Source organism: Antedon bifida, chromosome 5, assembly GCF_963402885.1.
Source record: "Antedon bifida chromosome 5, ecAntBifi1.1, whole genome shotgun sequence".
In the NCBI taxonomy this organism is placed as follows: Eukaryota; Metazoa; Echinodermata; class Crinoidea; order Comatulida; family Antedonidae; genus Antedon; species Antedon bifida.
The window spans coordinates 23813937-23835655 of record NC_136230.1 but is presented as its reverse complement, the minus strand read 5'-3'; the positions used below and the strand labels follow the sequence as shown (position 1 = coordinate 23835655).

General features: G+C 33.5%; 1 protein-coding gene across 2 annotated transcripts in view; it reads right to left on the bottom strand.

Moving 5' to 3' along the window:
* Positions 1–20976, bottom strand: part of LOC144842231 (gamma-aminobutyric acid type B receptor subunit 2-like) — a 78618-nt gene extending 57642 nt beyond the window's left edge. For both annotated transcript variants that reach the window (XM_078698640.1, XM_078698641.1), the window contains exon 1: positions 20863–20976. The gene's annotated coding sequence lies outside the window, so the exon portion shown is untranslated. The remainder of the gene's footprint in view (positions 1–20862) is intronic.
* Between the last annotated feature and the right edge of the window lie 743 nt (positions 20977–21719).

Here is a 21719-nt window from a genome sequence, read left to right as displayed (position 1 = left end):
AAATGTCAGATATTCAAAATTGTTGACTGCTAATTGATGGAACTGCGTCCATAAAACATCCAAGAACAAAGCATATAAATATGTTTAAGTAGGTTTGTTGTATAGCTCTATATAAATCATCTTGTAAAGAAAATAATAGAAACTGTACAATAGCATTTGTATAATCTCATCGAACCTGAGCTCATCATCATCATCATCATCATCATAATCAAAGAAAGTTATTATAGGACTCGAACTTTCGACCACTCACTTTCAGGGAGAGTACTATACCAATAGATCATAGAGAGATATTATAAACTACTGTATTTATTTTTTTCTCAACATTCTTATTCTAGATTGTGAAGATTATCTGTGCTAAATCTACGGATTCCTCTTATTTCGCTTAATTAACGCCAGAGTAGCGTGGATAGTTGGTTTATTGTTTGAAACCTTGTATGGAAACCATAGGGTTTAATGGAATTCATATCTGCATTATTCATTATCATCTGTCGGTACGGTACGTATTTGATTTTATAAATATATATAATTAACGTTACAATATGCACAAGACAGTACATAATTATAATAAAAAGTCTAATATTAAACCTACATTGCCTACTTTTACTACGGTCTCTCTCAACTAAAATAGACGGCGCATGCACACTACAGGTTAATTTTCGAACGCAATTGCTACATTGTGTAACAAGAATGAACGAGTAGAATAATAATAACGAAATTGAAAGGCCATATAACGAAATTCAACGGGCACTCAACGAAATTACTGCACGCTTGCTGACGTAACTGTTCAATGGAGTGATGACAGAATATCACAATCCTCTAATCAAATGACAAGAATCTACTACCCAGGTGTGTTATAATTTTTAAATTATCATGTTGTATACCGAAAAACACCAAAATATACTGCTACATACTGTAATAGCCTTTCATTGTAGTCATGGGGATTGAACTGATTGAATGAATAATTCGAGCGAAGCGCACGCTTTATCACATTAATTATAATTTAACTAGATCTCTCAATAATAGGATTTGCAAACACGTTTCAAAAAGGTTACTTGAAAAAGAACGGTTGAAAAATACATTGCCAGATTTCATCAAACTAAATCATCGATGCATCGTACGAAATGAGGTTGTAAATCGTCATTCTCTGACGACTAACCACCGCAATTATTGGTAACCCCGAATGCTAGCTCAGTGGGCTACGTTCGTCTTTTAACTGTCACAAGCACGATGATTGCCGATGCGCTTTGTACCGTATAATGTGCGTTCAAATACATTTAGTATCTGATCAAACTTCCTAAATATTATACTTCCCAATTACAGCAGAACCGCCCTTTTTGGGACATCAATTAAGGGGAAACTTTACCGTAAAACGAATGGAAATGTATATTTTAATACTACGAACAAGGGAACATCCATATCATAGGGACACTTTGTTGGGTCTTGAAGGTTTCCCCTTAATATAGGTTCTTCACCATTCCAAGAGAACATAATACACAAGTCAACGACACAGTAAGTTCAACCTCAAATCTATCTCAAGAGGACAACATCGTACGACGACGAGGCCCGACGAAACGCCTCGACTCGTCGGTGCTGTCTGAGTTATCCCGACGAGACGAGTCGGCTTGAGATAGAATTTTATTCTCGTGTTTAATTTTCTCCCGTGGTGCGACGCTGTCTGAGTTGGGCTTTATAATATAAATATTATTAGTATACGTTGATATCTGCATCACCTCATCATCTTGCCACCAGACAGAATCATGAGTAGGGGGTTCATATCGAATACTAAGTACCCACTATGAACCCTCTATTCAAATGAATCACTTGCATAAATAACTCCGTTGCCATTGTCTAACGTTAAAAGTGAGTCTCCAGAAAGGGAGAAATAATTAGGGATATTCCCTCGATTTTTGTCCATACTTTTGACATTAAAACGTGTTGTATTTGCCGGCACCGATCTTCCTCTTCAAACACCCACTAGGTATGTAAATAGTAAATTTGAAAAATCACCAAAGAAACCTTTCAGAAGTCATAAGTCAATTGTTTTATTATTATGTTTCCTGCATAGGTGTTGACATTTTGACAAATCAGTGCCGTATTTTAACCTGTAGTTGAATGATTACAGCTACAAGGCAGTTTACCCGCCCACGACGATTGAGGTACCCCTACGCTGTTACTATTCGTGTGCCAATCGCAGGGACGTATGGTATGGTGAAAACGTAGAATATTGTGAGGGGGTCGAAAGGCAAGTGTTCCATGATGAGTAACCAAAACATATTATAACGCTAATGGCGGATTTCACACGGATGATTTCGATTTGAAAAAGAAAACGCAAATGCAACGGAAGGCTGGCGTAATCAAACACAAAGACACTGCTAATTAATGTTTACATAATTAAAGGCTATAATTTACGTCATTTCATGCCCGCGTTGTTATGGTAAACGCAATGTTGACGCTTTTTGAGCGCTTTCTCTTTTCGACCTACATTTCAAATAGTTACACTGCCTTTAAATCACCCCTTCGACCTATATACTACTATCTATGGCATAATGACATTATAACAAACGTTTTCTGACGGGATTAAGTTAAGAACCAAACTGTGGTCCAATTAGCAATACATTGCAATTTGGATGAAACACTTTTGCTTAGAAATAGACAGGTTTGATCAATCTGTCTGTTCATCATTTATCATTGTATTGATATAAGTATCTAGCTGACATACCATAAACATGTACACACAAACTATCGATACTAGTATAGTCGATTCTCGGAACTGGTTCTATAATAAGTGCCAAAGGAAATACTGAGTTACAGTGTCATATATTGGTGATATCATGGATTAACCGTAATCATAACATGCCTAAAATCTCTGTCTACACTTCAGACTTTATGTTATGACAAAAAATGTGATGTACACATATATGGATACGACGACTTCATATATGGCTACCATATTTGGGCACATCAAATTTTGTAAAACTACAGTAGTTTGATAGTGTAGACAGAGCTTTATACAGTCATAAATGTGGTACATATGCGCCAAGTCTGTCAGATACTGGATAATATCGTGATAATAGTACGTCGAACCGGCTGGTGTACTGACAGTATATTATTAAAAGCGATATTATGATGGTCTGTGCATGCTCAGTTAATTAGTAAGACAATTGCTAAATGTACAAACCATAATATTACTGCACAAAATATAAAATATTAGAACAGCAATGAGATAATACAAAAACGCGTCCCAGTGTTCTCTCATGTGCCTAATTAAGCCTATTAAATATTCCCACTTACTGACAATTCTACTAAAGCCTACGATTCATACAAATAACAACACCCGGTCGGCCTATTGTCTGCTTTTCTAAGTGTCCCCATGCTATCATCTCAGCAGTCATTGTCTTTAAACCGTACGTTATTGGATCGCTCATTGCAATTACAGGTACGTGGTATCTTATAAATTAGATAATTAGAAAGTGTACCCTATCATGGTTAAATTATCAAACGCGTATTATTTCGGGACACTGGGGAGAGGGTGGAAGGTTGTAAGCAAAACCCAATGCAAGGTTGCTATAGTAGAGAATAATAGAGAATTTGGCGATTACCCAGTTTTGGTGTTTAATTAGGTTCATTTCATTGAATCAAAATCGTTCATAAAGAAGAAAAGATGTAAAGCGACATTCGCACACAGAAGACGCAGCGTTCAATTCTGCATGCGCTGTCTTCCACTCCGTGAATGTAGATTAAAGCTACAGAGTGAATGAATAAAAACTTTGGAAATGAGCGATAGAGGGCGCACTATTTAACATTTCGGCCCATAATGAAGATACAGATAACTCGAGTTTAACTAAAGCTTTAGTTACGTCATCAATATATCGACTTATATAAAAATCGATAGTCATAATCTGTTGGTATATACCAATTAAAGAAAAGTCATGACGAAGTAGCACGCAAATTTGATTTAGTGCAGCTGATTACCTTTATCAGATTATCAAACAACATAGTTAGGAACAGGTGTGTACATTCTCCAGCCGACAAAGAACAAATTAGCATTCTTTCATATTTTTATTTCACATTTTACCATAATTATATTAAAAAAGATTTTGAATAAGTTTTCTGAATTTGATCCTGGGAGAAAAGCTTCAGAAATGGGCAATCTTCTGAAAGCAAACATACCATGTACTCACACATATTTGGTCACAATACATCCTAATAATATTGTTTATGTATTTTCAGCGATTTTTAAACTACATCTGAAATAATCCGCCATTTTAACAATGTTTAAAACCAGAAACAATCTATCACGTGACATCATAATTATTTCAGAAAGGTAAGCAAATCTAATCAGTTGCCGTTCGTTCCCTCGGATACTGCACGCGTGTAATATTCGTGCGACACGACAGAAGCAGCTGAATGAAACATCTGTACTTTATGAACGCCCTCAACCAGCTAAATGTTATCATCAGGAGTTTCGACAAACGCAGTCATGTGTAACTAAATCAGGTACGCATACCATTACAAGAAACTCTTAACTTAATTCTCTTCTGAATCGTTTATTTGCTTTCATAGGAAGACACATTGTCTCAGCCATAAATACGACTGCCCATGGGTATGGCTAGTATTTAATTTTATATCTCGGGCTACTATGACCTACTTTGTATATTTCTAGTCTTTTTCTATAGTCTTTTGACTTGTAGTAGGTATAGCATTTACTTTTTATTTGGTGATTGTACGATAGCCTCCACAATTGTTTAGTTATCGTCCTGAATTTCTTGACGTAATATACTTGCTGAACGTAACATGCCTATTGATTTTCAGGAAAATTTATTATGTTGCTGACTTCGCAACAAAAGCTCACTTATTAAAATCTCGAGTTACCTGTATCTTCAATATGAGCTGAAATCTTAAATAGCACGCCCTCTGTCGCTCTGTATCAAAGTTTTCGCTCAGTTCATTAGCGGTTATAATTTAATTTTTATTGTATTGCTTACAACGTTCTGAATTATTGTTTAAAAAAATGCATAAAACATTGAACTCGTAATCAAGGTGTGGGTAATATCGTAATACACATTTGTTTATTAGTTTTGAGTTGAATAAAACATAAAAATAGGAACGCTAATTAGGAATTAACGATATGTTGTAATTCAGTCCTTCGAAGAAATTATGTCGTAAAAATGGTTCCCTTATCTTTTCATAAATCAAATAGAAAGAAACAACAGATTTAGAAATACATGACGTCATACTATTATTAATTCTAATTATTCCAGGTATGAGTACTATTTCTTTATTTTTTTTTCTTTGTTGATGAATTGAACAATTTTCCAGAAAAAACTCAAACGGTTTCCTGTTCTGTTGATGATCACTTGATTTACAGTTTGATTTGTATGTTTAAGGGCTTTTCCATTGCAATTGTTTGCATTCTATACCTAATGAGACCGAGTTGAGTCTGGAATAACTTGACTGGGGCAAGTTTGTTTGTGGACGAGTTAATTTGGATAGAATTAAATAAAAAATTAATATCCCTTGAATTTCCAATTAAAATAAAAATTGCATTTCGAACAAATTTTAATTTAAAATGTGATTTATTTTATCTTATTGGTCTAACTCTCCCTGATAATTTTAGTAATGTTTCTTAAAGGTATATTGTGACCCTAAAATATATATAAAACAATCGATTATATCATTTTAATGTCACATAACAGTTTGAACAAAAACTGGATCGAAAAACAATTATTTACCTGAAAAAATACAATTTAAAGAAAAAAATACTTCTGTCAGAACAATGGTTTTTGGTTAAAATTTGGTTTATTTTGTCTTTTTATAAATGAAATAATTTTATTCTTATCCGTCAGATTTCCAATATGTGAAAATAATACCCCGGCGTATTTTGAGTCTAGGGAAGACGCTCTTCAAAATAACCCCAAATAAAGTGCAAAATCGTCATAGAAACCCCCATAATAATTAATATTTGAATTTGAAGTTAATAAGTATTGCTAAACCTAAGGCACAGTCACCAAACTGACATTAGAAATGTCCCCTATGGTATATGGTCTTGTAATTTCTCATCGATCTGTTCTGTTCTGAATATCATCTGAACTACCTGCAAACCGGCCTATATATCACATCTATAGCACGTGGAAAAATGTACGTTATTACATTATAACATTCAAAATAAAAATAATTTTTTACAATACATTCTAATTATTATAGTTTCTAGGTAGATATTTCGACCAATGACAGGTGGAGTATACGGTGACCCACTTCGATAAAGTTCTGCTGAGCGAGGTATTCTACTACCGTTTAGATGAAGATAAAGATCATGATGATGGATGAACTGATCGCGAAAGAAGAAAATAACATAACTTAAAATTTTTGGTAAGTGATAAAACTAAATAATATTCTATTATACAATAGGAATATCACTAATACCATAATAAATGAAAATAAAAGTATATTTTTGCACTATATGACTTCAATGTGTGTGTTCATATTATAATGCTTATGAATGATGTTAATACAACATAGCATGCAACACAATTAGCAATGTCACGCTAGCATTAATCTAAACACGGATTATCTATCTAAAGAGAAGTACATTCTTCGGATCAGTGTGAATCAACGTTATGTCACGTTTTATATTGGAAACAGGAACAGAGCAAAATGCACGATAAAACAAAACAACAATTATGGTAAAATAAGAAAAACAAACAATACTCAAATAGAGCACGATTCAAGTTTAACGATGGATGTGCATCTGCACAAATACAATATTTACAATTTTCAACACGATTGACCGACAGACCAACTGACCAATTTGCGTTACTGATGCGTATGTGGTACATTAGTGGGCATGGCAGACCAATATTCAATTACCGACCGATAGTTATATACAGTAGATTTCATTCATTACTTATTTGGTCAAAATCATTGTCAACATGTACACAAGAAAACAAGAAAAATGCACATAAAATGGAATTTAAAAGGCATAAAACTGAAATAAACGTGAGTCAAAATATACAGATATATCTGAAATGAATAGTTTAGGGAGCTTCATTTGTGGCCAATTAAAAAAAACAGAATTATGTCAAGAAAACCATCATAAACTTTATTGCCGCCGATTCCAATACATTTAGAGTAATTTTTGGTAATTTTAGCTCAGTATCGACCAATGCAAGAAATATCTATTCAACGGCCAAATGTATGACCTGCCCTGAACTTCCCAGATGTTGATTTTCTATAACATGCAACAATCTAATCCGTGTACAAATTTGAAATACATTGACTCTAATTTTGAAAAAAAAATCTCAAACAAAATATCGTCTGCCGTACTTATTTCTGTGAAAAATACGCACGAATGACGTCATCAAATGGCGTACGCTAGACAGCCCAGGGGGCATAACAACATCATTCATAGTTGCAGAGGTTTACATGAATTTGACCTACATAGTACTTTACAATATCATCACTATTAGTTTTTTCCGTATTACCTAGTTATGATGGAAATTTAATAAAAGTCAATGATACAAATATTGATGGGGGTTTGTCTATATAATTTCTTATAACTATATGATATTCTTATTTGAATTGTTTATAATTTCACAAGAAAGGTAATTAATTAAGTAATGTGTTAAACTTTTATTTATGAATGCTTATTTGATTTATGTCGATGATCATAAAGAAATGCTGATATGACAATTACAGTTAAGATTGCTCCCCCTCCTAGGCCATGCTATATTGGTATTATGAAACCAAAGTTAGTATTTCATGGGATCATGAGGAAAAAATGGTAACCACCAACCTACATCTAGCAGCCAAATGTAGGCCTATATTTCATATCGACATTAATTCTCCATTCTTCTAGTGTATAAGAGAAGCATACAAACAATGTATCATGTATGTATCTACACTAAAAGCTACTATTTTCCATCTTAGCTATAAAAAGAGAACAAAAAACCACGTTACAAAGAATACGTGCAAGTAATATAACAAACTATAAAGAAATATTACCATACTGTCAAACCAGCCCTGGGGTGAGATTAACTAATTCATGTCAATAATTAAACCGTCAGCAGTATGCAGATAATAAAATATGTACCACAGTAATAGCATCATAATGTAATGCTCCACGTGTGAATGCGGATTAGGCGATAACAAATGGAGATACACGACTGGGTTGCATGCTTACACTAATTTCGTTGTAAGGGGATCAATAGCTTTATATGGAGAATGCCTTTATCGTGTAAATGTATTATACAAACTAATGAGAATGAAAATAAAGGCCACCAATATGATGACACAGACGGGTTTCAAACCCATTTCTTCTCATGTGCTCTGATGTACCATCCCTCACATGACGTAATAAAGCTCTGTCTATACTATCAAACTTGTTTAAGAAAAAAATATGCCCAAATACCATAGTGATATGGCATCATCGTGTCCATATTAAGGGGAAAATACATTTTTTGTCACATAAAATTTGATCTGCGCCCCAAGTTTTGCCGGTTTTTTAAAGCGTCTGATGCCAGAAAGGGTCCAAATTATGGCAGAAATATTTTGGTTGTGTTATGGTTAAAAAAAAACACCCGGTGACATCGTTTCCAAACGGCCGTCGTCGTTTGTTTGATTTACATTCATTCATTCTTTGCACTGTACACATGTCGAATACTAACTATATGATTAGTGTTAGTGTTTTCTGTTCGCACAACTAAGCTTTTAATCAAGTTTTACAAGACCTAAATACTAAATAATATAAACGACATTTATCATGTGTGTTGTCACTATTAATGTGTTGACAATGAATTGCGTTCTAATGTATGTTCAATGCTTTGATATTCAAACTGATGTGTCACCAGAAGGTGATACAAGGTAGCCGATTCTCCGTAATAATTTAATGTGTCCAGTGTTGTAGGCAAATTTGTGAAAGGCATCACATGTGATAACATAGCTATAAACCTAACCTTAACATACAGGCGTCACATGCAATACGGTAACAATACACTGTAATGCCATACGTTATATTTTCATAAGCACAATGATATTCTATTCAAATAATTATCATAATTTTATTCCGATAATTATCAAATAAAAAATCAATAAAACGCATTATCAATACATTATTTCTTGATATATACTTAGCCTAGAGACTCGCCAACTATTAGTATAACATACAAAACACCTAGCTATTCTGGTTCCCGGTGCATATGGGTGTCCTGATTACACATACAGTATCACGTCAAAAGTTGTCTGTTTGTCAGTAGATATGAACATAACGACAGAGATACCGTGTATTAAAAGTATTTAATACAGCCAGACTATATAAATGACTTGCGATCGTCAATTAGACTCTCTCTAGTGACAGCTGCAGAATCGGGGTGACCATATACTACCAATATTGTCTAGATCATATTCTCTTTACCATAAGCATTACTACCATCATGCCAACATTATACCACTCTATACCCTTCACCACAACCATACTTATAGTACTATCGTGAGTAACGCTAAAATTATACTTGTATCATTATTAGACAAAATGAGATAACAACATATTCTAAACCTTATCCTCTCAATCTGTTTTTTCGAAATTTGGGAGGGGGAGATAAAATTCTTACGTATGCGTGCAAGAAAGGAGGTGGGGCAAAGTTTACACAAATTGAGATGAGCTGTTAAACGATGAGATTGTTGACTCAATTAAAAATACTAACTTGATTATCACGGTTTCTGCTAACGAACCAATGTTAAATTTATAGAAAAAATTATCAATATTTACTTCATGGTTATCAACTCTACGTAATGTATTACTCCATAAAAAAACAGAACACGAATATGCCTAAATACAAGAAATAAGTACATAATTGTACACTGCATATCCGCATCATAGAGTACCACGACCTAGTAGGCCTACGTAAACTGTTGTGTTATCATGTAGTATAAGAATACTTAAAATAAACGTGTTTTGTTCATTCTTTCAACAATTTCAACAATCAAGTGTTCTTAGAAATTCTAAATTAACAAGATACTAACATTCGTTACTGTTTTATGTGGTTGTTATATTTTACCAGACAGTAGGCTAACTGCATGGAGGGTATTCCCACTTTATCAATCCAATGCTATAATAGCCATAATTAATCAATTTTATTACTTAGTATACACAAATATTTACTTGGTAAATGCACTCACGTTGTGAAAATTGTTACGAGTTGACAATTAGTAATTGAGCACGTACAACTGACAATTACACCCGAATTTATCAATATTAACTATTGAAATAAACCTATAGACAGACAGACAGAAAAAAAGACACGAGATGTAGTAAATTTAAATACCGTACTTAATTTAAAATGCACATTAGCTATTGTTTATTATGGGTTTTAATTCATAAAGAGCAAACAAAAAGTCTATGGCGCTGTGAAAACAAATGGAATGTGAAAGAGGACAAATTCACGCCAGCGTGTACCTCACCCGAGGTATTATAATATGGGGATAACACCTCGTCGCTATTAACCATCACTCACTATTTTGCCCTACTTTGAGAAAAGGGATTTCATTCCGAAATTGAGATTTCTGTCTTATTTGACTATTCTCTATCACTTGAATTGACCAGTTGTCCCAAAATATGTCTATAAATATGAAATTTATTATAATAATAATTATTATTGAGGCTTATCTACAAACACCTATAAAAATAATTTGACAAAAGGCCTCAACTGCAGCAATCAACCAATCAGATAACAGTATGATGAATATATAATGAGGCAGATTAATGCTCTTATGAGAAAAGCCTTTTTCATATATTTTTCTATTCTGTTCTATTCTATACATGTTTTTATATGGCGCCCTACAAAGAACAGAGCGCCTAACAATACTTAGTAATTTTGTAATTTTTTTACAAATTACCTGATCTAAATTAGGAGTTTGCTTATTTGAATCTTAAATATTAAATTAACCACCACAGCAGAAATCGATCCAACATTCAACAACTTTTAGTATGCCTTATCATAAAAGTTGAGCATCTTTTGATACATAATCGATAAAAATCGCATACTGTAATAAGGCCTACATATTTCATATTTATTATCTAAAGTATAGTAAAAGAAGACTTAAAATAATACCTGATTCACAGGTACAACTGTTCTGTTACAGAAATGTAACACATTACGACAAGGAATGAATTAGATCTCCCGCTTTCACACGCTATTTTTTCATGGTGTAATGTTTATCAGAAAGACAAACGCATGACATGCGCAGATACTGCTGTGTGTTACATTTTACACAGACCTGGATGAGACATTAGCAATTTGTTATAATCTTACATTTTAAAAGCGTGTAAAGATGTTACTGCAACTGGTCCTAAACAGTTACTTGGCCTATCTCAGTGTGTTTAAAAAATCGGCATAGCCCTAAACGACACCCTAATCTTACAAAGTATATTCTGTATTACACAGGCGATTCCCTTACGCTATTTCTAGTGACAATACGCTACGGGGCTGTTTCATGCCAAGCGACGGTAACAGGCCTATCCCAAACATACGTACGTAACTAAATAATATCAAAGTATAGTGTACAATGGGACACATGTAGCCGGGACACAAGCTGTAGCCGGGACACAAGCTGTAGTCGGGACACAAGCTGCTGTAGTCGGGAGACAAGACACTGCAGGTTCTGTTTATTGCAGTACAATACGAGAATCGGATGATAATGTATGGCTGTACTGTGGTGACACATGCTATAACATTATTATCTATTATTATGTCATACTATTTCTTAATCTTAAGACAAATTTTGTGTCTCGTCACATTTTTTTGGGCAATAAAATGGGAACATTTTAGTTTATTTTTTATTTTAAAAAGGTAATGTAATCTTATCGAAATAACTCATACGGTAATAGCATGATCTAGGACGAATATGCTTCAATAAAACTATTGGTAATGCGATACACAAGTCAAAATAAAACAACATAAAATAAAATATAATAAAAAATAAATTGACGGGTAATATATGACAAATGTACAGTATTTCTAAATTTCTAATAACACCCGATTCTCTGTACTGTATCTTAATTTATTAATTGACCAATGCAAAAAAAAACACTAAGCAAAAATTGTGATGAATTTATCTTAAAAAAATAAGTAAGTCATATGCCACCAGTTAAAAAATGACTTATTTCACTATACTAGCTGACAAAAAAATGATGGGCTGTTGCAATCTCATTCGTTTCATTTCATTTATTTCGTCTTTTATAAATAATAAAAATCACAAGGTACAGAGCATTTTAGGGGGTAGACGGGATTGTCAAAAATTGAAACAAAACACTATCGAGTGATTCTCTGACCCCCTAAACATGAAATAAACTACAGCAAAAGTAACACAAATATATACAACAGCAATGTTGTTGTAAAGGTTCATATTTTATAATAAACAATTTAAATGTTAAACTTGGAGCTACACTTTAATATGGTTGTCCCAAAGGAGAATTCTACTATGTATATATGTATGTATATATTAAACGTTACAATGTTGTTTTAAATATTGTAACAGGAAGGACAATTGAATGGTTTTGTGTATATTCGGTTATTAGAAATAATAGCGAAGTTCATTTACATCATATTCAAGATATTGCCGGCAAAATCAATGGAAATATTTTAAGCATATGCCAAGCTTAATCCACAGCAGATTAATATGCATTGTGACAGTACAATACTGTTGCCGCCTAATGACATTAAAAATAATGTAGTTTAAAACAATTAGCAGACACGACATCAATTTACGTATCTAAACATGTAATAACACTGAAACTGGTATTATTACTATACGTTATAATTGAATATATAAAAAGAAACCCAGGTCGATGTCTGCATTTAATCGATTCACAGAGCATAGAGATGAGTAAAATAAATGTTATTCCAGGAACAACATAAACATTTGGTTCTTATATCGATTAGTCAGGATTATGTAATGAAAACAATTTTGTATCTGAATGTTAAGAATCTACCGTATTTATTCGTAAAAACACACCCCGGTGCGTTTACAGTATATTGATTTTTAGGGAGGTGGTTATTCAAGGGAGGCCTTTATTTGTTTGGTGGTAACATGGTTACCATTTACCATTCAAGTTTCAAGTTTATTGTTTCACACAATGCAATATACAATGTAAAACAGAACATAAATTAATAAATATAAGGCTTTAAGTTTGGTCCTCCAGATAAGTAAATATATATTTAATTATTTAATTTAAGTGAGAGAAAAATGAAATTAATCAAAAAGGCACAATAAAGCGAAAAAAAAAACATTCTTAAGGCAATTGTGATATGAAAAACACACACAACACAATTAATTAGGAAGTGATAAAATACAGTACAAATTCTATCAAAATGCTTGGTAAATTATAGATCTCGGAAGTAAATGAATTATACCACAAATAGAAATATGTTATAATACAGTATTGTGTTATGCGTGTGGCGGGGAGTTTACGAGGAAAAATCGGCAACCTGAAGGGCGTTTATTCGATAGGGCATTTAGGAAAAATCGGTAACCTGAGGGGCGTTTATTCGATAGGGCATTTAGGAAAAATCGGCAAAATGAGGGGCGTTTATTCGATAGGGCGTTTAGGAAAAATTAGTAACCTGAGGGGCGTTTTTTCGATAGGGCGTTTAGGAAAAATCGGTAACCTGAGGGGCGTTTATTCGATAGGACGTTTATTCAAAGCAAGACGTTAGTTCGAATAAATACGGCATATTGTCTTCGTTCTAATGCGGCACTTTCTAACTCTTCTTAACATCAAAATAAAAGGCCAGCCCTTCGTTGTTAATACTAATTTCCATGCGATTTAGCGAATAATGGATTTTGAAAATTTAGCTAAGAATGTTTTAGATGCGGCATGGACTATAAAACAATCTCCAGGGAGTCGGTGAAGATGCGATGTTTGGCAATTTAGAAAATCCGAGATATTGATATCAACAAACGGCATAGATTTTCAATTTCACGAAGCCAAAGCAACCCACATTGGTTGATAAAAACTAAAGTTCCTCAAAGAAAAGCAAATTCAAGATTTAGAACACGTAACAAGGTGTCAAGTAATTAAACACTACGGTTCACAACTTCACACATATTGGTCAAATAAAAAATTCGGTTGCGCATGATCAAACATCATAATGTGAAAACTAATGTCAATGACGCATGTATAATGTGTTTTGTAAAATAAAGAACGTCTTTCAAAACGCACTCGCTACCCGAATTAAAAATTTTTTAAGCCAAATTGTCCCTGTGTAATTCCAATATGGCGGCAAAAAAACGTTTTCCTATGTCAAGGCACCAGCCACTTATATTTTATATTGATGAATTCAATTTCATTGAGGAGACATTACCATTAACTTTTTATACAGCAACGAAATTTGATTAAACTTATAACATTATACGACAGACGTGGAAATACAATTATCTTTGTAAAATAACAAACTGCACAGAAGGGAACAGTTAATGATAATCCGGCCAAGATTGCTATTATAATAATACCATCGAAAACCGCCAAATATTATGATGTTTTTGTAGTTTTATCCTTATAAACTAACGAGACGTGACTCTTCCATTCCTATTTTGAAATAATCTAGAACGGCCAAGAAAATGTATTCATTAAATTCCGTTTCTATGGGTTATTATCTAAATAATTACCAAGATCATTCGGGTCCCGACCGGCTAAAGCTTGGATCGCACTAGGACGCAACGCAAGGCCGTCAGCAAACGAATTAACCAATCACAAGCGATGGATTATTGTTAACTGTCGCTTGTGATTGGTCATTGCGGCTTACGTCCATACGTTGCGTATTATGGGAACCAAATAAGTCAATACAAATTCTCTCTCTTTTATCTCACATTAGTGATTTATACAAATATTCCGCTTGGTAATGAAATGATGATTCGGATTGAAAAGTGTGTGGCCTTACAATTACGGCTGATTTATCGCTCTATCAAAACACTATCAGTTCGTGCGTATTTTTCATTATGATGACAAACAACATATTTTGTGATAACAGTCGGTCATATCTCCTGAATCATGCAAGATAAAATTGGATTCGGAAAATTTTAATGTTAATTACATTTTTTCAAATGTCGCATTCAGATATTGATCATTTATATTCATAAACCCACCGAGCTTAAATTTTGATTTAAATAATACAAAAAAATTAAATACTATAAAATTATATATATATTAAATTTTATCTTCCATATTCACGATAATATTTTATTGCAATTATAGTTATAGTTTGTTTGAAACATTTAAATTAATAGATTATATGTAGATATCCTATTCTCCATTTTTATTATGGTGCTATTTATTCCATTCCAGACATTTTTATATACCAAAAAGACAAAGATACAATTTGTTTTATTTGTTTTATTATTTCTATCGTTAATTTAATTATTATTATAGTTAGCAATAATTATAATATAATTCTAATGAATGTTAGAATTACTAACATATCGTATAATATGATATATACAGTGTTTACGTTATTTAATATTCATTTTTTTTAGAAATACGAGAACTAAGAATTAGCGTAAACAGGAACGTTAATGAACGATTTCCAAATGTCGCTGAGATTATGATGTAAAAATTATTAGGTATAATTTATGGCTATCCATTTTGATTCACTTCGACTAAATGCTACTTATCGCTTCACTCTGCCGTTGTTATGTCAAGACCAATACTTGGTAATTAAAACTGTACCGTACCTTAAAGGCCAGCTCCGGGCAAAAATATTTAATTGTCCATGTTTTTTGTTGCATAATAAAAATACGAAAGGTTTGTTTTTGTATACTCTATAGAAAATGTTTATGATACAATGATATGATTATAAATACAATTGCGTACTCCAACATCAGCCGATTCTAGTACGGTGTCATGCCTATTGACAATAAAACTAAAAACCATGCAGTATTGTATCTTCTGACGAGAACTACATGGACCATACTCCATAACATGGTACGAATGTTTTTGGCAGAAGACGCGATACTCTATAATGTAAATTGTCGTCAGACATGCCACCTCTCGTTATCGGATGCCAACCTGGATTTTACTATGATTTTCAAAATAATAAAATAATTTTAAGAATACTGAAACATAGATACAATGTTTGCCTGGACCTGACCTTTTAAAGGTCTGGTCCAGGCTGTTAAAACAGTTAATAAGTGTACTAATAATATTGGAAATCTATTGAGGTTTTAGTCAGTTTATTAGACATAAGTTGATAATCAACGAAAAGCGATAATTATCAGCTTGACCGATAGTTCAGTTCGGTTGATTATACCATGGGTAATACTCGGACTCTCTGATTACACAACGAACTCAGAAAACAGATTTCAATGTTAAAACGACACCGTAACATTCGTGTATCATTAATGCTTTTAGCACAGGTAAAATGGTAGAAATCATGTACTGTGTCACTAGCTACAATTATAAGCTTCTTGTAATTAAATATACTTTCATGAACCCTATAACACTTTATGCCTTCGATACAGTAATACAATAAAACAACGGACAAAGTCCATAAAACATAATATAAAATGATGGGGTCTTCTAGGAATCAAATCTGAGGCAAACTTAGGGTAGAAACAAAGTCAATTATCATACAGTATCGTACTATCTAGCAACAATAAACCACTGCAGTAGTGTGTCTGCTGACTGCAATAGGCCAATAACACCTAGCCTACTATTAACTGAATGAATGAACTCTGTAATTACTGCACTATCCAGTGGGACGAAGCTTGCCGTCGGAAAACACGATACTGCAAACTTTGTATGTACTTTGTACCCGTCGTGCCGGGTAAGGGAAATGGTTGTCATCAGCGATGTCGGTGAAATTAATTTGGTCGCCGCGTCATTTCTTTACATTACCGTATAGTCTTGCATAATCACTCATTATTAGGAAAATAACAACTACCTTTGAAAGGTTTCAGTTCGAAACAAGACATAACATTCGGATCGTCTATATAATGAGGCCATGATAAAAAAAAGGCTAATGAATAATACCGTCAGGTAATGCTGTTGAAAATTAAATGAAAATTATTCGGAATCGTACCCTGGATTTGGGGTCTGAACTACGCAAACCTGCTATAAACAGCGATTCTATCTAACCAATAAAGATACAATTACGCAGTGAATAGTACCAATTAGTCGTCATATTCCAAGCATTAGAAAAATATCAATGAAGTATTATGACACATGAGTTCATACTGGCCTACCTAATTTACTGCTTTTTTCAGTACGCCTACGTTCGATAGTTGAATGCCATGTCTATACAATGTGAATATTGATTAAAAAAAAGATCAACAATTATTTCAGTTTTCATTTGTCCGTAACGCTTTTAATTCGTCCGTAACGCTTTTAATTCGTCCGTAATGCTTTTAATTCGTCCGTAACGCTTTTAATTCGTCCGTAACGCTTTTAATTCGTCCGTAACGCTTTTAATTCTGTGTTAAAAATGCTTAGTTAGCCAATTCTCGGCTCCGTATCTATACCTTGTGCAGTATCATTGGACAATTATGTTATATGCCTATTATAGTGTCACACATGTGATGCTTGTATTACAGGCTATGACTAACCTAATCATAGCCTTAACATAATGCAGGTACATGTGATACAAACCTTATGTGACACTGCCTATTGTATAATGTGACTATACTGGGCAGATAATGTCATTTATAGAGATAAAGTAAATTGGCTGCATTTTTAATCACTGAAATTGAATTAATTTTCAATTTTTTTCCCTGATGTATTTCTAATAATTAATATCATCGCATATTTCTTTCTTAAAATAGCTAGCCTGAGATATGAATTTAGCCGCAAGACAGTATATTACAAAGAACATAATCATTCACGTTAAGACCGAGACAGTAAACCAATCGCCAAAGGCAATTCAAAGAAGAAATACAACATCGAAAAAGTCTAACAGATTTCATCTTTTATAAGTAATTGTATGTTACTAATGTTGAACAACATCCATGCACATTACGTAGGTTACTACTGCCTAATCAACAACTTATCGCACAATTAAGACGGTATAAAATCCAAAAAGGTCATCAATGTTACTTAAATCTATTCGTTTTTATTATCTAAAATGAAAGTCCGTTCCAAGTCTTAGTATGATGTATTAATGATGGAAATATACATGATTGATAGATTGCAGATTTTGTTCGTAAAGTTAAAAGGCAATATGCTCATTAATCACCAAGCAACTATTATGTAACAGTTAGTAGGGTCGTGGGCTTGCCAATGATCATATTCTTCTATGATTTCAAAAGCGTAATAATGGATTCTCTGACATAGCTCGTGTTCCATTAAGACCATGGTATTTCGGAAGGATATTTTCTTTCGTAAGATCTTAAAAAAAACACTAATTCTTAATGACAGATACTATTGAATTAGCAATCAATCGTAATAAAAAATAGCTTACAAGCCTCGATGGTAGAAAATTCATGACTCGAGATATGGTTCCGAAACATCACGACCAACTAATCGGCAATTTAAACGATAAATGGGAATACAATATAATAACAAGACTCGCCTCATTACAAATTGTAGCATTTCTGGTCCGATATCAAAGGTTCCGGAATGTAAATGAGATCATTCAGAAAGAAAGAAAAACCTAAAGAAGTTTAGTTAGTTAATATATGATAAGAACAGTAAGCAACATTTTATCTTGTATCACATACACCTCGATACAATAAATATAATGAATCAATATGATACCGGTAGTAAATGAATGTAAATAAAAATTGGTTCTCGGTAGGACGCAACGTAAGAACGTAAGCGCAACGCCGAAATTGACCAACGCGATAGATGATGGTGATGATTGTCCCACAACCATGCAACAACTATGCAAACGAAATTTGTCTGCGAGCTTTATCCATATTTTGGAATCGGCTATTATGAACAATTGTATCGCAGTGCGAGAGGGATGGGCTCCGCCTGTGTGATTTTCCCAAAACACGCGACACACTGCGAAGCGACCCTACGTTGACACTTTAGTTAGATCAATTTTTACGTCACAACTTATGGATATGACTACTGGATATCAATGTTTATTTTGTGACGTTTCATGACAAAAAGGAATATCTCCACCCGGTCACAGGATGACTAGTTCGTAATAGTACCGCATTGACTTTCTCTTGTACAAAACGGACACCTTAGACTCATGTTATTAACTATAGCTGCTCTGAGCATTGTTAAAATCACGGACACTACTCAAATACAACCATCAAAATGCGATACTACAATTCACAAAATGGATTAAGCAATATTGTAAAATATTAAACGATGAAAACGTATGACTTTTAGTTACTCATTGTGAACATCTTGTATAAATATGTTTATTATTCTTGCGTATTATTGCAGCCTATCGTAGTTTATCATCAACAGGTGCTTTTTGTCGAGTCGCGTCATGCACATAGTAGCAGCAGGTGTAACGTATGCAAATTGTTGCAGAGAGTCAGAGGAATTAATTTCACACAGGTAAAAAATTGGGCAAGTTTGGGATGACCAACAACATAGAATCTCGGGTCTGTGGTGACATCTCTATCAATACTTACTGGGGAAGTTCAATATAATTTGGGGAAAATGAGGTGGAAACTTAGGGGGAAATTATGTATTTCTATTTGCGGTAAAATAGATCACTACTTGTCATCAAAATGGTTTCGTCTGGTAAAATATCTGGTATATATATATATCTGGTAAAAGATGTATTGTCCCCCAAAACACGAAGATTAATTAAACAAGGCCATAAAGATGGCTGCAGTCGCGTGCTCAAGTTAGTGTTTACCGACCGACCAACCGACAGACATAGTGAGCTGTAGAGTCGCGTTGCACGCGACTAAAAAGACTTTGAATAGGCCAGTTCGGGATTGTAATAATGTTAATCACCTCGTAGAATAAAATGTTGAAATAATTACAAAATAAACGGTTAAATTCAACCAAAAACCATTAATTTTCAGTCATTTTGACTATTTTTTTGCGTTAAATTACAGTTTTTTAAGTAAATAATTTTTCAATCCAATTTTTGGTCAAAGTGAATCACTATTACGTGACATTAAAATGATGATAATACATCATGAGAATAATACATCTTTAATCTTCCCTAATCTTTCTTAATCTTTACTAAGGTCTATTTATTAGCTGATGTGTTTTTTGTGCTGTATTCGTCAATTGTCTAGGCCTACAAATCCGCCCGCCTGACTTATTCCCGGTTGTTTGCTCATGGACTCGTTCCAGGGTCTGAAGATTATGTGGAATCAATTTATAAGTGTACTCATTAAAAGAAGAGTTGCCCTGAAGAAAGCAAATAGGTATAAGTATCATACTTTGGTCGGATGTTTCCCCTACTCTTACATAATTTTTTTTGGATACATTTATTATTTATTTACTATGAGACAATAATTGTAGAAGTAGAGTGAGTATACAGTGTTATCAAATTTGTTACAGAACCTTAATGACATTCTCTTTCTAAAACCGTTCCAAATAAACTCAACCAAATGATTATAAAAACGATACATTATGCATAACAGCATGCAGATACTGTCTAATATAGTCTATAATCTCAGATTTAATTAAAAGAGGCAAGATAATCTTAAATTTATTGACAGTTCGGAACGATTTCCATACAGACTTGATCATTAATGACCGTCGTTACATTCACCCCTAACACTCGACTCGGCGATGTCCAATCATTGGAAATTGAAATATTTACGGGAACAAATGCAATTATTGCGTGTGCATAAAATAGTTAAAGCTAACAATAACCAACATTGCAATATTGTTTGGCGTGGTGGCTACAGTACTCTAGGTAGTTTGAAATAAAAGTTTGAAGAAAAACTCACCTTTTTAGTCGAAATAATCCAGAATATCGCTCAATTGGAATCTTGAATAACTGGTGCTGACAGACAATTGTTTTGTTAATAGTTTCCGATGGGGAAGCTAAAACATTCCACGTGTAAACATCTTAATACAAAATTCATTTATTATTTGTGTTCGCAAATTTAACTTAGTCGATATTGAACTTGTCAATAACGTAATATCTTTAGATGTCCCGAGTACTAATCTTTTAAGTGTTATTTCAATGTCTTGAAATCAAATTTTGAAACCAGATCTAAGTGATGATCGCTGCTCTTTGTAGAAGATAATGATACACTATACAAATCCGCATTTAATTGATGAACCAATATACGTATCAATAGCCAGCTTAGGCACGAATCAAAGCCTTACATGCAACCGTTAGGAAAAATCAATCGGGAACTAAAACTGGTTCTGCCCGTACCGGTGAATCAATAAATCAGTTTTCATTGAGAGACTGTTTCAAAGCGAATGAGTGTGCTTGCGTATCGCCGCTCTATACGTCTGTGAAAGAATAGATAATTAATAAGTCCAACTGATGTATACTCTACTACTTTTTCTGCGCATGCGTATTTCAGAAAACTAGATACGATCACGGTGTGCGTTACGTCATAGCTTTGCTTATTCTTTCATTAATGCAAGCTTGAAGCAAAATCGCAATACGGCGCACAATCAGATATTAAGACGTGCATTAAAATAGCGTAGAAAAACAAAAATCGATAAACAGCGCCATCAAGGTTGTCCGATACAAAATAATATAAAAATGATGTAACATAAATGTATATGCAGTACCCAGTGCTAATTAAAAATTGCAAACGTAATCGCTGGAACGAACACGCGTGTT